This window comes from Mus pahari, chromosome 3 (genome assembly GCF_900095145.1).
Source record: "Mus pahari chromosome 3, PAHARI_EIJ_v1.1, whole genome shotgun sequence".
NCBI classification, from domain to species: Eukaryota; Metazoa; Chordata; class Mammalia; order Rodentia; family Muridae; genus Mus; species Mus pahari.
Window position 1 is genome coordinate 9,107,830 of NC_034592.1, and position 10,487 is coordinate 9,118,316.

The following is a 10,487-nucleotide window of genomic DNA, read 5'->3' on the forward strand; positions in this document are numbered from 1 at the left end:
ACAGATGGGATGAGAAAGAAATTAGGGAAACAACATCCTTCACAATAGTCACAAAGTGTCTATTTTAATATACCTCTTCATTTGTGCCAGGCCAGATACAAAAATCATAATAGAAGTAAATAAATATTTCAAGTACAACAATGGAGAAAATGCAAGATTTCTAAATTTCTGGGTTTGATATAAAGCAGTATTTTTAGGGAACTGTGTAGCATTATATGCTAATGTTAAAAATATGAGCTATTATTTTTTAACCTGAAATTGAGAAAAAGAACAAATTAAACTCAAAATAATTAGAAGAGAAAAATACAAATAAAACTATCTTAGAAGTCTACAGTTAATAGATAAAATTAAAACCAAGCTATTTTTTTCTAAATCCCAGAGTTCATGAACCACAGAAAAGGGAACACACAGATCTCTAATGCCAGGAGCAAATCCTGCAGACACTGAAAGATTATGAGGCAGCACTGTAATAAAACCTCCTGCCAGGAAAGCACACCATGGATTTGTAACGAATAAGCTCACCAAAAGTGACAGGATGAACCAGTCCCGCCAGGAAAGCACACCATGGGTGTGTAACAAATAAGCTCATCAAAAGTGACAGGATGAACCAGATAATCTGAGCAGGTGCCCACATTCCATAAAAGACATTTATAATCTTAAAACTTCCAGGGAAGAAAGTACATGTGTAAGGAACAATGATTCTTATATAAACCTTAAATGACAGCACAACGGTGAGCCTTTCCAGCTCTTGACTGTGGAGGATGCTATATGACCTCACCCAACAAAATCCTGATGCAAAGAAAGTCAGATCCCCCCAAAAAGTATTAGCAAATTAAATGTAGAAATGCATTTAAAAGATTACACATTGTAGCCAAGTTTAAGATTAATGGCATTTCTTTTAACCACTAATGTGCTTACCACAATGACAGGATAAGGGAGAAATTCTATATGATCCCACCAATAAGTTCAGAAAAGCATCTGATTGCATGCACCATGTATCTATGATTAGAATTAAATTCATTAAAATGACTAGGAGGACCCTTTCCCATGGGAAGAAATACAACTATCTAAAAACCATAATAAACAGCACCGCAACATATATTTAGGTTTTCTTTAGAGTCAGGAATAAGGGATGAATATCTGCTCAATTTATTTTTGTTAAAGTTATACTGGAGATCCAAGCTAGTGGAATAGGCAACGAAAATATCTGAAAAGGCTTTATGTTGCAGAGGAATATTCAAGTGCTTTTTTAGAAAGCGGTAGCAAGCCCAGTGGTTTAACCTCTGTAAATTTGCCCAAGCCCCTTAATAAGTACTCCTGCAAGCAACTGAATTAAACATGTCAGGACACATAAGAGGAAGGAAGAAGAAAGAATCTTTGACAAAAAAGAAGGTCAACAGGATTGAGAGTGAGTGAGGACAAGGAGGGTAAAGGGGGAGTTCACATGATCACAACTCACAGTCTACCTGTGTGAGGATATCACAATGAAAGCCACTAAATATAATACAGAGGTGCTAATAAAAACACAATGATGCAACATTCTAAGTCTTTAACTCTAGAAGTAATTAATGAATTCATAGACATTGTTGAATACAAAGTTAATACACAATAATTAATAATTGCTATGCACAGAAGCAAACAGGAAAAAACTGTTTTTAAATCAATCCTTGGGAATAAATTTATTAAAATTTATGAAAGATATCTATGCTGAAAATATTGCTGATTAAAGGAGATCTGAAGGGAGAAGCACATGATATTACTGGATTGAAGGATGCAAATGTTTCTGTAGAACAGTTGCCATCATAAACCCAAATCCCTGCTGACTCATCTTGCAATACTTGGCAAGCTGACTCAAACTCATAAAGAAGAATAAAGGATCTGATGCTCTAAATCAATACTCAACTAGAACAAAGCTAGAGCTGTACTATCAGATTCTGGGCTTGCTCTAACGTTTGGGACTTAATATGGTGTTAATCAGTTTAACAGAAGATAAATAGTTCAATGGAGTTAAATAAAGCAACCAGAAGTAGATCCACACATATCAGTTGATTTTCTTTTTTAAAGAAAGGCTTCAAGGCAGTTCATCAGAGAAAACACTCCTTATTAATAAATGACCCTGAGACGTCTGGGTAAATGTACTGGAAGTGGGATAGGTGACAACCTTGAATTAGGAAAAAATATTGAGAGGGAACATAAATCATTGATCATAAAGACAAAAATTGATAATTTTGGATTTATGAAAATTAAAGACTCTTGCTGGTCAGAAGCCACCTTTTAGGAAGCCTTCCATTGCAGAAAGGAAGGATGGCCTGGAGGCGGGCGTGGCTCCTTGGTTGTGGCCTTCCCTTCTAGACGGTTCTATTAGTAACTGTTAGAAATAAAGACTAAAAATGCAGTGGAGGCACTAATACAGAAGCAATAGCCCCAAACTGAAAACCCTCTGGGGAACCAGAGCTTACTGTGAAACCTGAGGGAGAAGTCCTGGAGTACCTGAGATAGACCACTGGAGATGACTCCTTTCATCCACTTTACTCGCTCCTGGCTAGTGGAGTGTGCCCTTTGAATAGCTTTCCTCAGCTTATGCTCTGGGCCTGAAGAAGTCTGAACACACTGCCCTCTCTCACCAGGCCCCTCTGATCTACAACATGCAATTATTTTTATTGATTGCTGCATCATTTTTTTCATCATTTCGAGTTAAAAAAGACAAAAGCTACTTATCCAACTCATTTATAAGACAACACGACACATTTGCAGTTCTAGTGACAACCCCAGGAACAGAGTTTCTTGCTTCAGGTAGGTTCGTCCCTCCCTGTAGGTTGCAGGGGAGAGGAAGAGGGGTAGATGGAACTAGGATTTCTCCTGTGATGGTCTATTTCTTGAGCCAGAATGGAACCCTAATGGGGAAATAACATGTGACCAAGTTTGCAGCATCCAAGGGCCTTCTGAATGCACAGGGATGCAGTAATGTGAAGCTGGATACAGCACCAAGGAAAGGGTCCTCATTCGGGCTCATGAAAATACACTGGTTTCTTTTATTTCTGTCAAGTCTAAGCACAGCTCCAGTGACATGTAGTGCTACTGAAGTCATTACAAATGTCACAGCCACAGGGCTTCACAGTTGACCAAATACTGGGAAGGCAGGAGTTCAGGGTAACAGCCCTCTGAAGGACTCAGATGTACTTGATCCTTCCTGTCTGAATCAAGCACGTGCCATTGCTAGCTATTCTTCCACAAAAAACAAAAGAATAAATGTTTTGGAATCAAAAACGTTTATCCACATAAATAAGTATACATCAGAGAAAAGTTATGTCTAAGGTATTACTTACATTAACCTCTTGGTAACACTCTTGCTGGGGACGATGGTTTGAGTGAAGCGTCCGGCTCATCTGGTAGCCTGTCTTCTGACTCCCCTTGCAGCTCCTCTCAGCTTTAGCTCCTCTCCTTTAACAACCTGGCGTCAGCTCTCCCTAGCATGCCAGACCCTCAATGGTGTCTTCCTGTCTAGCTTTCTTCAGATATTACCGACTCTGTACCCACTCCTGCAACAACTTACTTTGGCTATTTGTCTTTATGTTAATCCTTTCAGATGAGCTTCCTTTGGAGAAGTTTTGAATATATAAAAAGTAAGTCAAGTTGTAGACTTTAAAATTTATAGTTACCAATAGCAAAAAATGTTTTTAAGTAATTTTTTATTGGAATCTTTAAAAATACACTACTTATCACCTAACCATGCTGAGCTTATAAAAAAATCAAAATAACATAGTGGCAGAGTTTTTGCTGGGACTATGGTCATGGGGCATATACTAAGATCTCCTCCTTTCCTTCATGACTTGGGCATGCTCACATATGCCTGAATATATTGGAGTATTTGATTGGTTAAGGCTGAGACAACTGTACTTGCATCTGATATTAACTAAAGGTGAAAAGCTTTCATTCATTCATTCACTTAATAAACATAAATTGAACATACTATCTAGCAGTATAACAATAATAATGCAATGCAATATACTTATTATTAAATGTATATATTTCATAGTAAAGACCCAGTTGCACAGAGGAATAAGAGTCTATTACCATCACTATCCCCATCAGTGGAGAAGCATGGCAGCAGGTACACAGAAAAGAATGACTGATAGTTCAGATCTCAAACCACAGTAAGTAGGAAACAGAACTGACTTGAAACAGCCCAAGCTCTCAAAAACCTGCCCCCAGAGGAGGCATATCTTCCTCCAGCAAGGCCACATCTCCTAAACATCCTCAAAGAGTGCCACCAATTGGGGACCAAATATTCAAATATTTGAACCTATGGGAACCATTCTTGTTTAAACTACCCCAGATGTTCAAAGAGTTCTGGAAATCAAGTTAAAGTTTCATTTGGGGCTATAAAGTCCCATATGACTAGCATATGGGTACCTATGGTGCTGGAGGAGAAGCCTAATAAAGGACAATAAGGACTTATAAGAAGTTCAAATTATTGGTCATTATAAACAATGTAAATTTAATTTGATGAAAAGGAAGTAAAAACTTCTTTCTAATCAGAAATAATTATCAGACTTTTTAATTTGTATAGAAAAGCTTCTAAAAATAAATTGTGGAAAGTACCTCACTGGACTTGTGTAGCAAACAGATATTGATGATCTACTATGTTCCAGGTCCTGTGAATCAGACCAAAAATTAACCTCCAGCCTCATTCATGCAGGACAGGTACAATTTGTATCCCCAAGAAACTCTAGATAAGAGAAATGTAAAATTTCAAAGGGTTATTACTAAAGACCAGTAAGTTGTCCAGACATTGCACAGTTGGAGTTTGATTTTACTTTTGATTGTGACTGTGATATTTTTCCCTCTTGAAGGAAGAAAGTATTTTAGTGGAGCCCAAAGTTAAGAGACATTTAATTGGAAAAGACTTTGTATTTTAAAAGAGATTGGATATTTTAAAGGGATGGAAATTTTAAGAATTTGCAAAGACTGTGGGACTTTTTTGGGGGACAGATTTAGACACCTCTCTCTCCCCTAGAGGTGACATTTTACTTCATCTTGAAGGATGAATAGAGCTAAGAAAAGCATCAAGACAAGTCAAATGGACCAGTAAAGCTCTACCAAGAAAGAAAACCTGAAAAGTCTAAAGATGGTCTAGCAGGGTGGGGCTTGGGTTTGACAAGAGTTGAATTTGAGCATCAGAATATGAATATTTGGGCCACTCCAAGGCATGTAGGCTTCATTTACAACCTGAGCTGACAAGCACCTTTGGACGATGGGATATTCAGAATGTTATTTACTCTCCAGTTGTTGTAGAAAAAGAAAAATTATGCTGTCCTTCAATTTTTTCTGAAATCTTAGGATTGTTTGGAAATATAAATATAAATAAGAGGAAAAATGAATCTAAACACAGGAAGTCTAAATGGAATAGGTGTTTGGTAATGATAGACCAGGACAAGAGGAAAATCTGAATTTGTACTGGGGATCAGCTGATGCTGCAGTACTTACAATAACGTAAGTTACAGCTCCAGTGTGAAGAGGCTCAGTGTCTTCTTCTGTCTGGGTTGGTACTCTACGAGGATGACTCCTGTGTTATTTTCCTCAATGGAGAAACTGAATACCTGGTATAAACAACTAAGGAAGGAAGGAAAGAGAATTTTTTGGGGGTTATATTTCAGGGTTTTATAGTCCAGGTTATGAGTGAACAACTTGCAGCTGTGGAGACAGGTGCTAGATACATTGTGTCATGACTAGAAAGTACAGAGCCCAAGCTGGAAGCAGGCCCAGGCCATGACTCTCAAGCCCAACTCTCCTGACCTCTACTTGCCCTGAAGGCTCCATGTTCTAAATGTCACATAAACATCCAAACCCCACCACCAGCTGCTAGCCAAGTGACCATACACAAGAGCCTAGACAGACACTTCGCTTTCAAAGTACAGTGAACAACAAGATGAGTAGAGATGCAGCTGGCAGGAAGTGGGGTACTTGTGGCCAGAGAGACAGGTAAAGCAGAGAAGGAAAGAACTCCACCAGGGAACAGACACAGTTAGTGTGCAACAATAAAAAAATATATCAAGGGTTTGGATATCTTGATTTAATTAATCTCAGCAATTCCAAAAGGGCATGAAGAATTGGAGCAACGTAAAAGAGAGATTTCAGTGATTTGACTTTCCCGGTAACATTAGGCTTTAAGGCATGGTATATGAGTATGATCCAAGCCTGAGACTCTGAGAGGGCAGAGGCAGTGGAGTAAAGGGGTGTCAGAGCTGAGAAGTGAGGGTGCATGGCAAGGAAAGCCACAGGAGTTTAAGGAGAAGTTGCCAGCAAGCAGGTCTTCTGTGGAGGGGGAAATGCCTTGATAGAAGATGACAAGGATGTTTAAGTAGGAGAATTTTGCGTGAATCTCATGGTCCGTGGTTTTTAAGATGTCCTAGCTTCTCTGAAGTCATTTTGTTTATCTTATTCCCAGCACCAAATGTTTCTTTATAGCTATTAAACTTGATACTTCCCTGTTTTGTTCTCTGACCCTAAATCCTTAGAAAATATCATCTATAAGTCATTTTAAAAGCCAGATATTTATAGAGACCATAATAAAACAATGAAGCAACTGAAAATCCATTCATGTGTGTGTGTGTGTGTGTGTGTGTGTCTGTCTGTCTGTCTGTCTGTCTGTCTGTCTGTCTGTCTGTTTTCTGTCTACCTGTCTATGAGTGTGCTTGCATGTATGCACTGTGGTGATGCTTGCATGTGCATGTGTGTGCCTGTGTAGTAGCTAAAGGTGAATATCAGATGTTTTCTTCTACAGCTCTCCATCTTGTTCTTTGGGACCTAGTCTCTCACTGACCCCTGCTGATTTCACAAGACCAGTTGATCCAGAAACCCTCTGGTTTGTGGCAGCTGCCTCTGCCTCTTAAGCACCAGGATGATAAGCATACACTGCCATTCCTAGCTTCTAATACACACTGGGGAGTGAACTCAGGTCTTGACAGTTATAGGCACTTTCCTTGCCTAGCCATCTCCCCAGCTCCTTTTATGCATTTAAAAAGTACTTTATTTAAAGGTGATAGATCCTCATTGCAAAATAAAAACTACTAAATTTTAAGAGGAGACATCCAGTTCTCCCTCATTGACTCTTCAGTCCTCCAACAACCTACTCCAATATAGCCTTAGTAGTTCATTGACTGCATCCAAACATTCCTTTTGGCAGACAGCAAGCCATCAGGCTGCTCTCTGAAATGTGTTATCATTTGACAGTTTCTCTTAAGGGTGTTTTCGCAGGTACAGATCAGTCAGATCTTAATTATTTTAAGTTCTCTATTGTGTGGCTGTAATAAGGATGACACCATTACATCTGTCCTCCATCTGTGAAGAATGCTTTCTCTTGCAAACCCTGTTTCGGTGATTATTCTTGGACATACGTCTTTGCATATTTTATAATGAATGTGTATGTAGGGCAGCTTGACAGAAATAGAATTCTCGCTGTGTTTTTGTAGTCCTTTCTCTTCACCCTCCCCAGGCTTTCTGAACTCTGTTTCTGCACAATCCACAGGACTCGCTTCGGGTCTATGAAGCAGCACTTGTGGCCACCTACAGCTAGAACCTTAAAATCACCCATGGATCCTTAAGAAATAAGGGAGAGAGATAGATTTCATCAGAACCTAGTGAATCCAAAGTTTCCTGAACTTCCTTGTGTTTTACAACCAGTTTCAGGGGCTGGAAAGATGGCTCATCAACTAGTAGCTCCTCCTGCTCTTGCAGAGGACCTGCCTTTAGTTTCCAGCACCCACATGTGGCTCAAAGCTGTGTGTAACTTCAGTTTTTCTGGCTTCCTTGGGATCTTGGATATAAATTGTTCTGGGATTCAGAGTTTAAGCACACTGAGATGGTTCTTGGATTCTCAGTCTTTCCATAATTGTGGGTACATCTCAACAACTCTAAAGTTCTCCATCTGAAATACCAATCATTTTTACTGTTTCTTTCCATGAATTATCTCAGTTTGTTTTTTAGTAATTATCCATCCACTTATTTACTGCATTCTTTGTCTCAAGGTATGCTTTTCATTTGGTTTTCTTGAAAAATCTATTTTCCTTATGAACAATGTTATAATTTTCTACTCCTCTCTTCACTACTTTGAACAACTTTTGTCATACTTCTAAGGCATCGGGCATTCTAAAATACCCAGATTTCAGGGAAAGCCACTTCATTTTGTATTCTATTTTCCCTCTGTAACAGGAGGTAGTAAAGCAGGCTGAAATGGTGCTAAAGCTCCACACTTAGAGACACATCTGGCATCTACTAGCTGGGTGACCTGGTGGAAATAAATCCCCTCTGGATACCAAAAGTAAAGAGAGGAAAACAACCTTACTATCAGTTATCTTTCCATTACTACATCAAAATACCTGAAACAATCAATTTATAAAAAGGAGAGTTTTATTTGATCTGATAATTTGGGCAGTTTCCATTCATGGTTTGTTGACTTTGGGACTTTTGGACCTGTGATCAAGCAGCACATCATGGCAGGGGCCTGTGGCAGAACAATGACAACCACTTTGCCACTGGACTTGAAAGAAATAAGTTCAACCAAAGCCCCACAATTCCCATCAATTTCCTCTCTTTGAGACCTCACTATTCCAGCCTCTTAGTGCCTCTCCCATCTCCCAGTAGCACCAAGCGGGGAATAAAACCTGTAATATACTGGGCACTGGAGAAACAGTCCAAATAATCTATAGTATTTGACCCCAACCTTCTAAAATCCATGCCCATCTTTTAAGGCATATGTGTTTAGAGTCAGTATTCGGGGGTTTTTGAAGCCTTGATTATTCTACTGTTCCTCAAATGTCCATGTCTTCTCTATGACTCTAGACAAACCTAGCCATGGATCCCTAAAAGGACAAGTTACTTACCTCCTACTTACTGTTGGGTAAGCAATACTATTCTGAGCTGAGCAGGGAGATTAAGACCTGAAAACCAGTCTGACACCTAGGGAATACCAGTTTCCAGTCAGTTAAATGCACCAGTATTGTATTGAGAAAACATAGCTTTCACAATGGGTTTCCAAAAATGAAACTTCCAGTTTGCTGGCTTTTTAAAAGATGCCATGTTGGGAAGTTCTTCCTGGAAAGGAACTAAGAGAAGCCTCCAGCTAAAGCCTGCAAGGACTGAAAGCCTCCTTGCCCCAGGCAACTGAACCCCAGCACTAATCTCATGTGTACAGAAGATATTACCATCCAGAGCCTTCAGAGGAAATCTAGCCATGAGCGAGGCTTGAGTGCACTTGTGTGAAGAACTCTGATGCTGTCATGACCTGGATTCTGACTGGTTGATGTTGAAACAGAGGTAAGATGTGAGTGTTATTTAAGCTGGTCAGTTTATAGTAAGTGACCCTACTCTGACATGGAGCAAATGTGCTTTGCTTGGTGCTCTGCCTTTATCCATCATGTTGATTGACTTTCTGCTTTGAGGAAGCATGGTCTCTTTGCCCTGTCTATTTCTTTCCCTTTACCTAACCACTCTATTCCAAAGGATTCAGTTTCTTCTCTGTTAGTGTTTGAAGATCTGTGCTGTGTGAAAGACTCAGTTGTTAATGACAATGTAGCACATATCAAGAATGATTCTCGTATGTTGGTTATAAGATGGGTGCTCTCAGTTCCTGTGGGTTAGTATGTGCTTCTGCCACACTGCACCTTCATTAAGTTGCTGAGGAAGGCAAGACCAGGCTAGCTTGGGAGCTTAGCCCTAGGCCATGCCTCATTGGTCATAGAATCTAGACTGTCTGTAGTTCACCACTGGAATTCTTTGTTTTATCCACCACAGTACTCTGTAGCTCTGCTCTTCCAACCTGTGTATCTGCATAACTAGGCAAGTGAAGTTAACTAACTTCTTGGTTTGTTAAGCCTCTTCCGATTCCTTGAGGTAGTTAGCTTGTGTGTATTGTATTTTTATTTAATGATAAACCAGGCATATAATTGTGTCAGCAATCCAAACAATGCTCTTAGAGGTGTGTTACAGATGCTTTATATTCTGGATGGAGTGGTGCACAGTCCCTGGATTTGTAATGGTCTTTTACCAGCTCTGTACTTAGCACTGATGTCTGTTTTAGCACATGATGAAAGACTGCAGGAACTAAACCAGAAAAGCTCTGATCATATCCATGGCTCATTTGTTTCTGTACTGTATATTTCCAAAGAGAGATATTTTTTACCTGCCTCACAGGTATTTTTATTCTAGCTCAACAAATACCACATTTTTGAGTCATTTCAAGAGAGGGTTCAGAAATTTAAAGCTATGTTCCCATTAATGGAAGGACTGAGCGGAAAGATGGAGCAAATCCATTAGAGAAAACAAGGAAGCAAACAACAGTATAGTTATCTGCCTCATCCCATGTCTGCTGAGTCCAACTTGCATTTTCTTTCTTTCTTTTCTTTTCTTTTCTTTTCTTTTCTTTTCTTTTCTTTTCTTTTCTTTTCTTTTCTTTTCTTTTCTTTTCTTTTCTTTTCTTTTCTTTTCTT

General features: G+C 39.2%; 1 protein-coding gene across 1 annotated transcript in view; it reads left to right on the forward strand.

Moving 5' to 3' along the window:
• The window catches only part of Gpr158 (G protein-coupled receptor 158), a 409,577-nt gene that overhangs the window by 310,854 nt on the left and 88,236 nt on the right, over nucleotides 1–10,487 (forward strand). The gene's annotated exons all lie outside the window — the stretch shown is intronic.